The sequence below is a fragment of the Arachis stenosperma genome, chromosome 1 (genome assembly GCF_014773155.1).
Source record: "Arachis stenosperma cultivar V10309 chromosome 1, arast.V10309.gnm1.PFL2, whole genome shotgun sequence".
Taxonomy (NCBI): domain Eukaryota; kingdom Viridiplantae; phylum Streptophyta; class Magnoliopsida; order Fabales; family Fabaceae; genus Arachis; species Arachis stenosperma.
In genome coordinates, this window is record NC_080377.1 from 50,550,451 (window position 1) to 50,562,872 (window position 12,422).

Here is a 12,422-nt window from a genome sequence, read left to right on the forward strand (position 1 = left end):
GGTGGCCTAAAGGGATCTATGGTCACAGTTTTTTACGGTGACCAAAAAGGATCTATGGTCACGGTTTTTTAAAAAAGGGTGACCATAGAGTACCTTGTCCAAAACGAAGTCGTTTCTCTTCCTTTTAAAAATCCACATTTTTTTACCCAGACGATGCCTTCATCCTCCTCCTTCCCAGTGTCTAGGATTATGAAATCAGCAGGGATGTAAAGGCCTTTAACCTTCACTAACACGTCCTCTACCAATCCATAAGCTTGTCTTATTGACTTGTCTGCCATCTCTAATGAGAATATGGCAGCCTGTACCTCAAAGATCCCCAGTTTTTCCATTACAGAGAGTGGCATAAGATTTATACCTGACCCCAGGTCATACAGAGCCTTCTCAAAGGTTATGGTGCCTATGGTACAGGGTATTAAGAATTTACCAGGATCTTGTTTTCTTTTGAGGTAGAGTTTGCTGAACCCATGTATCTAGTTCACTAATGAGCAAGGGAGGTTCACCTTCCCAAGTCTCATTACCAAACAACTTGGCATTCAGCTTCATGATGGCTCCTAGATATTGAGCAACTTGCTCTCCAGTTATATCTTCATCCTCTTCAGAGGAAGAATAGTTCTCAGAGCTCATGAATGGTAGAAGAAAGTTTAATGGAATCTCTATGGTCTCTATATGAGCCTCAGATTCCTTTAGGTCCTCAATAGGGAACTCCTTCTTGTTCAGAGGATGTCCCAAGAGGTCTTCCTCACTGGGATCCACATCCTTCTCCTCCTTTGTGTATTCGGCCATTTTGATTATATCAATGGCCTTGCACTCTTTTTTTGGATTCTCTTCTGTATTGCTTGGGAGAGTACTAGGAGGAGTTTCAATGATTTTCTTACTCAGCTGACCCACTTGTGCCTCCAAATTTCTAATGGAGGACCTTGTTTCACTCATAAAACTTAAAGTGGCCTTAGACAGATCAGAGACTATGTTTGCTAAGCTAGAGGGGCTCTGCTTAAAATTCTCTGTCTGTTGCTGAGAAGATGATGGAAAAGGCTTGCTATTGCTAAGCCTGTTTCTTCCACCATTATTAAAGCCTTGTTGAGGCTTTTGTTGATCCTTCCATGAGAAATTTGGATGATATCTCCATGAGGAATTATAGGTGTTTCCATAAGGTTCACCAATGTAATTTACCTCTGCCATTGCAGGGTTCTCAGGATCATAAGCTTCTTCTTCAGAAGATGCCTCTTTAGTACTGTTGGATACATTTTGTCATCCATTCAGACTTTGAGAAATCATGTTGACTTGCTGAGTCAACATTTTGTTCTGAGCCAATATGGCATTCAGAGCATCAATTTCAAGAACTCCCATCTTCTGAGGCGTCCCATTACTCACAGGGTTCCTCTCAGAGGTGTACATGAATTGGTTATTCCCAACCATGTCAATGAGTTCATGAGCTTCTGCAGGAGTTTTCTTTAGGTGAATGGATCCACCTGCAGAATGGTCCAGTGACATCTTAGAGAATTCAGATAGACCATCATAGAATATATCCAAAATGGTCCACTCTGAAAGCATGTCAGAAGGACACTTTTTGGTCAACTGCTTGTATCTTTCCCAAGCTTCATAAAGGGATTCACCATCTTTTTGCTTGAAGGTTTGAACATCCACTCTAAGCTTGCTCACTTTTGAGGAGGAAAGAACTTGGCCAAGAAGGCCGTGACCAACTTATCCCAAGAGTCCAGGCTATCTTTAGGTTGTGAGTCCAACCATGTTTTATCTCAGTCTCTTACAGCAAAAGGAAAAAGTATGAGCCTGTAAACTTCAGGATCTACTCCATTAGTCTTAACAGTATCACAGATCTACAAGAATTCAGTTAAAAACTGATAGGGATCTTCTGATGAAAGTCCACGAAACTTGTAGTTCTGTTGCATCAGAGCAACTAGTTGAGGCTTCAACTCAAAATTGTTTGCTCCAATGGCAGGGATTGAGATGCTTCTTCCATAAAAATTGGAAGTAGGTGTAGTATAATCACCAAGCATCCTCCTTGCGCCTCCACCATTGTTATTGGGTTCGGCCATGTCCTTTTCTTTTTCGAGATTCTCTGTAAGGTTTTCTCTAGATTGTTGTGCTTTAGCTTCTCTTTGTTTCTTCTTCAGAGTCCTTTCAGGTTCAGGATATGCTTCAACAAGAATGTTCTTATCCTTGCTCCTGCTCATATGAATAAGAAGAGAACAGAAAAGGAAGAGGAATCCTCTATGTCACAGTATAGAGATTCCTTTATGTGAGTAGAAGAAGAAAAGAATAGAAGAAGGATGAGAAAAATTCAAACACAGAAGAGAAGAGATGGTTCGAATTTTAAGATGAAGAGAAGTGTTAGTAAATAAATAAAATAAATAGAAAGAGATGAGAGGGAGAGAATTTTCGAAAATTATTTTTGAAAAATGGTTAGTGATTTTCGAAAATTGAGAGAAGAAATAAAATTAAAATTAAAATTTGAAACAATTAGTTAATTAAAAGAATTTTGAAAAAGAGTGAGGAATTTTCAAAAATTAGAGAGAGAAAAGTAGTTAGGTTGTTTTGAAAAAGATAAGAAATAGTAAAACAAAAAGTCAATTAGTTAGTTGAAAAAGATTTGAAAGTCAATTTTGAAAAGATAAGAAATTAGAAAGATTTTTGAAATTGATTTTGAAAAAGATATGAATTGAAAAGATATGGTTGAAATTTATTTTGAAAAAGATTTGATTTTAAAATTAAAATTGATTACTTGACTAACAAGAAACTAAAAGATATGATTCTAGAATTTAAAGATTGAACCTTTCTTAACAAGAAAGTAACAAACTTCAAATTTTTGAATCAATCACATTAATTGTTAGTAAAGTTTTCAAAATTTTGAAATGAAATTAAGAAAAAGATTTTGAAAATCATTTTTAAAGAATTTTCGAAAATAATAAAAAGAAAAAGAAAAGATTTGATTTTGAAAAAGATTTTAAAGAGATAAGATTTTTAAAATTGAAATCTTGACTTGACTACAAGAAACAACTTATTTTAAAAAAATTTTTGACCAAGTCAACTCAAAGATTTCGAAAATTTTGAGTAAAATAAGGAAAAATTTTTTTTTTTGATTTTTGAATTTTTAATGATGAGAGAGAAAAACACAAATATGACCCAAAGCATGAAAATTTTGGATCAAAACACAAGATGCATGCAAGAACGCTATGAATGTAAAGATGAACACCAAGAACACTTTGAAGATCAAGATGAACATCAAGACTTATTTTTTAAAAAAATTTTCAAGAGAGGAAAACATGCAAGACACCAAACTTAAAAATTTTCAATGCTTAGACACTATGAATGCAAAAATGCATATGAAAAACAACAAAAGACACAAAACAAGAAAATATGAAGATCAAATAAGAAGACTTATCAAGAACAACTTGAAGATCATGAAGAACACATGCATGTATTTTTCGAAAAAATGCATAAATTTTAAAAACATGAAATTGACACCAAACTTGAAAATTGACACTAGATTCAAACAAGAAACATAAAACTTTTTTTTTGGTTTTTATGATTTTATTAATTTTTTTGGATTTTTCTAAAATATTTTTTTTTGGAAAAACGAAAACAAAGAAATAATTTTTGAAAGATTTTTGAAAAATTTTTGAAAAGAAAATTACCTAATCTGAATAACAAAATGAACCGTCAGTTGTCCATACTCAAACAATCCCCAGCAACGGCGCCAAAAACTTGATAGGCAAAATTGTGATTTACACTTTTCATAACTTGAACAATTCTTAGTAATGGCTCCAAAAACTTGGTGCACACTACTATGGTTCACTCACATTCTTCACAACTTCGCACAACTAACCAGCAAGTGCACTGGGTAGTCCAAGTAATAAACCTTACGTGAGTAAGGGTCGATCCCACGGAGATTGTTGGTATGAAGCAAGCTATGGTCATCTTGTAAATCTCAGTCAAGCGGATTCAAATGGTTATAATGGTTTTCAAATATAAAGATAAATAAAGCATAAAATAAAGATAGAGATACTTATGTAAATCCTTGGTGGAAATTTCAGATAAGTGTATGGAGATCCTTTGTCCCTTCTGAATCTCTGCTTTCCTACTGTCTTCCTCCAATCATTCTTACTCCTTTCTATGGCAAGCTGTATGTAGGGCATCACCGTTGTCAATGGCTACTTCCCATCCTCTCAGTGAAAATGGTCCAAATGCTCTTATCACAGCATGGCTAATCATCTGTCGGTTCTCGATCATGTCAGAATAGAATCCATTGATTCTTTTGCATCTGTCACTACGCCCAACAATCGCGAGTTTGAAGCTCGTCACAGTCATTCAATCCCTGAATCCTACTCGGAATACCACAGACAAGGTTTAGACTTTCCGGATTCTCAAGAATGGCCACCATAATTCTACCTTATACCACGAAGACTCTGATTAAGGAATCTAAGAGATACACGCTCGGTCTAAGGTAAAATGGAAGTAGTTGTCAAGCACGCGTTCATAAGGATGGATGATGATGAGTGTCACAGATCATCACATCCATCAGGTTAAAGTGCAACGAATATCTTAGAACAAGAATAAGCTGAATTGAATAGAAAATAGTAGTAATTGCATTAAAACTCGAGGTACAGCAGAGCTCCACACCCTTAATCTATGGTGTGTAGAAACTCCACCGTTGAAAATACATAAGTGATGGTCTAGGCATGGCCAAATGGCCAGCCCCCCTTGAAGGTCTAAAATCGCATACACGCATACACTGATTAAAGATCAATCAAAAGCCAAGACCCCTAGTACAATAGTAAAAAGTTCTATTTATACTAAACTAGTTACTAGGGTTTACAGAAATAAGTCTAAATGCAGAAATCTACTTCTGGGGCCCACTTTGGTGTGTGCTTGGGCTGAGCTTGAGCTTTACACGTGCAGAGGCTTCTCTTGGAGTTAAACGCCAAGTTGTAACGTATTTTTGGCGTTTAACTCTGGTTTGTGACGTGTTTCTGGCGTTTGACTCCAGAATGCAGCATAGGACTGGCGTTGAACGCCAGTTTGCGTCATCTAAACTCAAACAAAGTATGGACTATTATATATTACAGGAAAGCCCTGGATGTCTACTTTCCAACGCAGTTGAGAGCGCGTAATTTGGAGTTCTGTAGCTCCAGAAAATTTATTTCGAGTGCAGGAAGGTTAGAATCCAACAGCATCAGCAGTCCTTTGTCAGCCTCCTATCAGACTTTTGCTCAGGTCCCTCAATTTCAGCCAGAAAATACCTGAAATCACAGAAAAATACACAAACTTATAGTAAAGTCCAGAAATGTAAATTTTGCATAAAAATTAATAAAAATATCCCTAAAAGTAGCTAGATCATACTAAAAACTACCTAAAAATAATGCAAAAAAGTGTATAAATTATCCGCTCATCAGAAGGCATATACTATAAAGAGATTTTCTCTCTGGTATCATCGAAAGACTCTTTTAGAACCATAATGGCACTAGTAGCTCATTTTGACTTGGAGTTACATCAGATGGATGTAAAGATAGCGTTTCTCAATGGTGACATTGATAAAATGATGTATATGGTACAACCAGAAAATTTTGTATTAGGTGATTCAAAATCTATGGTTTGTAAGTTAAAGAAATCCATCTATAGTCTCAAACAAGCTTCTCGTCAATAGTATCACAAGTTTCATCAAGTCATTACCTCATATGGTTTTGAAGTAAATATCATAGATGAGTGTGTATACCGCAAGTTCAATGGGAGTAAATACATCTTTTTGGTCTTATATGTTGATGATATTCTACTTGCCAGTAATGATATAGGCTTGTTGCATGAAACTAAAAAATTTCTATCGAACAAATTCGAAATGAAAGATCTTGGTGATGCCTCGTTTCTATTAGAAATCGAGATACTTAGAGATCGCTCTCAAGGTATTCTTGGATTATCACAAAAGAACTATATAAATAAAATTAAGTAGATATGGCATGAAAAGTTGTAGATCAATGGACATACTCGCAGTTAAAGGAGACAAGTTCAGTCTCAAGCAATGCCCCAAAATGATCTTGAGAGGACAATAATGCATAATAAACCTTATGCATCAGCACTGGGGAGCTTAATGAATGCTCAAGTCTGCACGCATCCCAATATATTATTCATAATGGGAGTGTTGGGTAGATATTTGAGCAACCCGGGTATGGATCATTGGATAGCTGTTAAACACGTAAGACGTTATTCGAAGAGAACAAAGGATTACATGTTTACTTATCGGAGATCAGAAAATTTGGAGATCATTGGATACTCTGATTTCGATTTTGCAGGATGCCAAGATAGTAGACGCTCTACTTCAGGCTGTATCTTCATTTTGGCTGGAGGAGCTATTGTATGGAAGTCTAATAAACAGACTCTTGTAGCCTCCTCAACAATGGAGGCAAAATATGTTGCTTGCTTTAAGGCATCCAAACATGGCATATGGTTGCAAAACTTTGTCACTGAGCTTCGTATAGTAAATGACATTGAAAAGCCATTAACGATATTCTGTGACAACAAGTCAGCAGTATTATACTCCAACAACAACAAGAGCTTGACAAAATTGAATCATATAAACATCAAGATCTTAGTTGTCAAGGAGAAAGTTCAAGAAAAACAGATTATCATAGAACATACGGGAATAAAGTATATGCTAGCAGACCCATTACCAAGGGATTGATCCCTAAAGTCTTTCATGAGCACATTGCTCGGATGGGTGTCAATATTTGTGATGCCTTGGTTTAGTGGGAGTTTATTTTATACTATATTTCCTATGACAGATATTGAATTATTTTTCTGCAGAATTAAGTTGATGGTTTATTTCATGTTATGTGAAATGTTCATTTTGCAATATTTGTTTTGTGTTTGATCTCAATAAAGTTTTAAAGTTGGACTAGCTGGAAATAGACAGGTATGAGATCACTTGACATGTAATTTCCATATTACTCATCCAAATTTGATCTATATCATTAAATACATTAGTATGGTGATCATCGTGGTTTAGTCATGACACTAATGTGATAAAAGTTGCGATAATTCCATATCTAATGTATGAGACGGACCAGATTGTTAAAGTAATAAGGGAAATAACATTAAGATGCGCGCATAAAGTTTATAAGATGTGATTATGTCAAGAAAGAATATATGCATGTATAGCCCAAGTGGGAGATTGTTAGGAAATTATTTAATTTTCTAATTTATTTGTGGACAATACATATATTAATTATAATCACAAATTATGTTATTTCAAATTAATTGACTTATATAATGGTAATCTCATTTATTGTTATAAATGTTAAGTCACTACAACAGAGGCGCTGCTTAGCGGTGGTTTTTTTTCTTGATTAACCGGACCGCCATGGATAGAGGCGCCAGGATTGGGTTTGGCGGCGGTTTCCAGCAACCGCCGTTGAATCAAAATTTTGTGGCCACTAATTTAGCGGCAGTTTTAAACTGCCGCGATATACAAGTATAGGATTTTAGTCCATTTTTTACCAGCGGTTATGAACCGCCGCAATGTTTTTAGGTTTTTTATTTATCACTATTTGCGGCGGTTATAAAACCGCCGCTATTTTCAATACAAATTTAAAAAAAAAATCCTTTTAAAAAATGCTGAATTTTTTTGTTTAATTTTAAAGATAAATTTTTGGCCTTTTTTAAAATTTTTAATGCTGTAAATCTTCATATTTTTCATCTATTGAATATAAACTTGTGGCAAAAACAACAAAATTAACTGAAAAATAAAATAATATCTTTATAAAAATATCAACATAGTCAATCTCTTGCTAAAAATTGCATAGTCAAATTTAAAAAAATATTTGCTTTAAATAAAAATAAGTCCAATCCTAGGATTCTATTTTTCACTTTGTCCTTCCAGGAAATTCATCCATGCGATATTATTGAGTCAACAATCTGCATAAGGATAAATAACAATGTTTTAGTCTAATTAAACAATCAAACACACACTTAAACCAGTGATATATATGACTTTTGATACTTAGTTATAAAATAATACCAAGTTAGTATTATTTTTTTTCTGTACCAACCTTGCTATTGTCAATATTCGATGGTGGTAAGTTTCTCCTTAATGTATACATTGGTTTTCCTGTTTCGTAAAAGCAAAACCTGGATGGCTAAATTTACAAACGTAGCGTGACTGATCTTAAATCCTAATCAATGATAATTAATTAAAGAAGTAATTTTGGTAGGAAACAAAAACATAATTGTAAACTTGCTGCTAGATTATGATAAACATAACACTTACAAATTTGAAAATCACTAATAATTAGTATCTGCCTATAACTAATAATTTACATTTACATTTAAAAATCACTCATGCTAACTCAAGCAGAAGAAAAACCATACAAATTTGAAATGACATCAAAATTTGTAAATATATTGAACAAATATGCGCAAAAATGAAATATGCAGAAATGAAAAGAACATAAATTGTACAAGATTTATTGATCACCATTTGTTCCATTTCTGCTCATATGAAGCATTTTAAGTTATTAAGTGCACGGGTATATAATTAGCACAATAGCACTGAACTAGTGTAATAGATCACACAACAACTTCTAACAATGATTATCGCAGTCATCTAAAAATTTTAGCATAAATATCAAGTCATGTAAATCAACCTGAATATAAAATTGGAGATTTCTGATCAAGAATGCCAGATGTTCTCCAACGTGCCACATTGGTCGAGATCGCTAAGATTTCTGCTGTGCCGTTGGGCTCTTAGCTCGATCTTTTTTGCGTTTGGCAAAATCACGGTGATATTGATGCATTACAGATGCCCACAATTTAGTGACCTATTGAAAAATATCATGTTTTATTAAGCCATGTAATGTCACATCATTGTCATAATACGAGAACAGGATTAGCATGTCTCACATAAATGGTCAAAATTAATAGACAAAGTCATTTGACTTTTTCAATTTTATTTTAAGACCTCATTAATCTTGACCATTTAAACTAAATAAGACCATAGTCAAGATTTATTCATAATTAATAACCAATGATCTCTCACAAGATATATCCTCTATAAAAGATGTCTCTCCTAAACCAATGGTCCCTTTTAAGGTATTCAACATCTCCTATATGCCTTGATAACACGGTTTGTATCTATGAGGCCATAATAATTTCTAAATTTATCATTTCAGAAGGGAATTCAATCACATCGAGTATATCTAAGCAGGACAGGAAGAGGAAAGAATCCACCATTAATATCAATATTATAGGAGTAAAACCTTACTTAGAGAGGACTTCTTGAGTAAAGAACAAATGCAAAGGCCAATCGACAGAATACTCAAGCACTAGTTCCATCTGCTGAAGTGTTTGCGCTTGATACATCTAATAGGGAAGGTCTAACTGTGATTCCATAAGATGGCATCCTAGAAGAGGGAAAGCACATTTCATAATAGCTCCAAGCTAACTTAAACAGAAGAACTAAAAATGAAGGCAGAACCTTATCGCAAGGATACTTTTGAGAAATATTTGTCTTCTTCACCAATAGTTTTTAACGCAGCCTACATTTTAAGGAATTGGAATCATCTTTCATTGATGTAGTTAAAACATGAACAAGATTAAATAGTTAAAGGATGAACCGCATTAAAAAGTAAAGATCATATGCAAAATTTAACTAACCAGTTGAAATGGCACCATAAGATCAGCTTCAGCAATTGATTGTCGAGGTGGCAAACGCATTAGCTGGTGACTTTCCTCGAGGAAACACTAGCACAAAAAATGATGCATGTATAAAAAATGTTAGTATTTTTTTCATACAAGACAAAATATTAGTAATTAGAAAAGGTTATTACAAAAGGAAATAAGGACAAAAGATCCTCAATAAAAAATTAAAAAAGATCAATAAAAAATAAGAATCAACACAAGTCAGCAGAAAAATGTTAGTAGTATAGATAACTTTTCATACTTTACCTGGAAGAAATCTCCTTTTGCCAAAAGAAAATAGTCTTTCAGGGCCTTCAAGTGACGATTCAAGTCAGCTTGTACAACCACAAGCTATGGACAGAGAGAATCAACATGAATAAAATCAAGTAGCAACAAGGTCCAAGCACCATGTGAAAAATCAAACAAACCTGAAAATGAAGAATGGTAGATTTAACCATTATTGTATTATAAAAAAAGTCATATTATTTTCCACCCTTCACAGACCTTTTGCAATCCTGAGAGAAAAAGAAACAAAATTTACTTCTGCATCTTTCCCTGCCTCCCATAATCCCAAAGGAAAAGGATTTGATAAAATAAAAAATATTAAAAAAAGAAGAAACCTCATTTATAACATCTCCAGAAGTAGGAATATTCTCATAATTCTTATACTGTTCAAGCCTTGTAACTCTGCAACTATCTCTTGATATGTTCAATCTATCCCATTGAATACCCTGAATGTCTTTTTTCTTCCTTGCTTGTGTAGCTGATGTATCAGTTACCTTAGTGAGCTGCAACAATCATCAAACACCTTATGAGCATGAAAACAAATACCCCATTTTTCTCTTAAATAAACAAATTAAAAAAAGGTTTTTATATGAACTCGATGAATAACTGAAAGGGTTCAAAGAAATAGAAACAGAAAAAGAAAAGGGGTTACTATCTCATACTCATCAAGAGCATCATCGCCGGCAACATCACCATCAGCATGGTTGTTTTCATCCATTTCATCAAAGAAATCTTCTTCTTCTTCCATGGCATCAAAGTATAAATCTTCTTCTTCTTCTTCTTCAACAACGATGAGAAGTGGATGTATGGACAGCCACGGGGTCAACTCCACGATGACATAGAATCGCACGGTGGAGCAGAGACTACGGATTTTGCACATCGTGAAGGAGGAAGCAGGGATTTCACGCATTGTGCATGTGGAGGAGAGGCAAAAGGCTGACGTCGGGGAGAGAAGGATTGACGGCAGGCGCGCAACTCCGTAACCACGCAGAGGTGCAGAGTGGAGCAGAGATTAGGGATTTCGGCAGATGTTGGGGGAGGGGGTGTTTGTTATAAGATAAAAAAGAGATTGAATAAATGAAAATTGATATAAAGGTTCTGATTACCGGCGGTTCATGCAGTAGCCGCTAATCAATCAAATGATGCGGCAGTGGAATTACAATGGCTGGTATATCTGTTATTTGCGGCAACTGGTTCAACGGTCGACAATTTTTGGCCAGTATCCTTCGCCTCTCTTGTAGTGAGTTGAATAAGTCATAATTACTTTTGATTTGGAATTAAATGAGAATAAAATCAGATATTATCTTTTGGACTTTAGATAATTATTTTTTGGATTTTAGATATATTATCTTTTGGACTTTAGAATTTAGATATTATTTTTATTTGGACTTTAGGGTTTAATAGGTGACATGTTCAAATATAAATAATGGCCGCCTTTGTCGCTCTTTCCTTATCAGAAGAGTCACAATTAAGCCCTATTAAGGATACAGAAGGCTTTAGTTGAGGAACATCGAAAGAACACAAGACTGCAATAATCCTTCCGTCAATTTTTTATTTCTATGAATAAAAATATGCTTTCGTATTATGATATATTTTTGGTGATTCAATATGAATGATCTGAGTTAATGAAATAATTTATTCCAACACATACAACATTTAATACTTTCTTCCAATGAAAAGCGAAACACTCACTTCTTAGCTCACTTTCTCTCATTTTCAGAAACTCCATTGTCAAAGATTAAAATAAAATAAATAAATTGCAAAAATGATAAAAGTAGGATTATATCAATGGATGAAGGTTTCATTATTATTATTATTATTATTATTATTATTATTATTATTATTATTATTATTATTATTATTATTATAAAATGGGTAAAAAGTATTTAATAATTTTTTCTAAAATATTTTTTAGTTATTATTATTATGACAAATATGACGTGGATTGGAGATAATTAGGAAACTTTTTAGAATAGTGTTTAATTATTATTATTATTATTATTATTATTATTATTATAAAAATGATATGTTAACTAAGTATATTATAGTTGTTTTTTATAATCAAGTTTACGGTGGGCATTCTTCTTATTATTAAAATGTGAAATTGGTATTCACAATTTCTTAAAGTATGGATTTTTTTTTTTTTTTTTTTTTTTTTTTTTTTTTTTTTTTTACATTTTGAAATCGGTATTCATGTTTCTTTGAAAGAAGAAATTTGTCTTTTGTAAGACCGTAATTCACGATTTCACTTGCTATATCAAAATTTTGTCTTTAGTAAAATTATGATCAACGATTTATTTTAACTCTAAATATCTCATATCAATATATTACACTAAAATAACTCAATATTAACATAAATTATATTTCGTTATTCAATATTAAAAAACTTTAGCCACAAGTGAATGAAATTTTAACTTTTTTTTACTGAAATTGTCAATTATTTATTAAATTAT

General features: G+C 33.5%; 1 non-coding gene and 1 pseudogene across 1 annotated transcript; one reads left to right on the forward strand and one right to left on the reverse strand.

The window, feature by feature from the left end:
* The first annotated feature begins 1,545 nt into the window (after positions 1-1,545).
* LOC130956763 (small nucleolar RNA R71) lies at positions 1,546-1,653 on the forward strand. The gene has a single exon (XR_009077202.1). It is a non-coding gene; the product is annotated as a small nucleolar RNA R71 (small nucleolar RNA).
* A 7,829-nt stretch (positions 1,654-9,482) lies between these two features.
* Positions 9,483-10,879, reverse strand: LOC130979540 (uncharacterized; annotated as a pseudogene).
* Between the last annotated feature and the right edge of the window lie 1,543 nt (positions 10,880-12,422).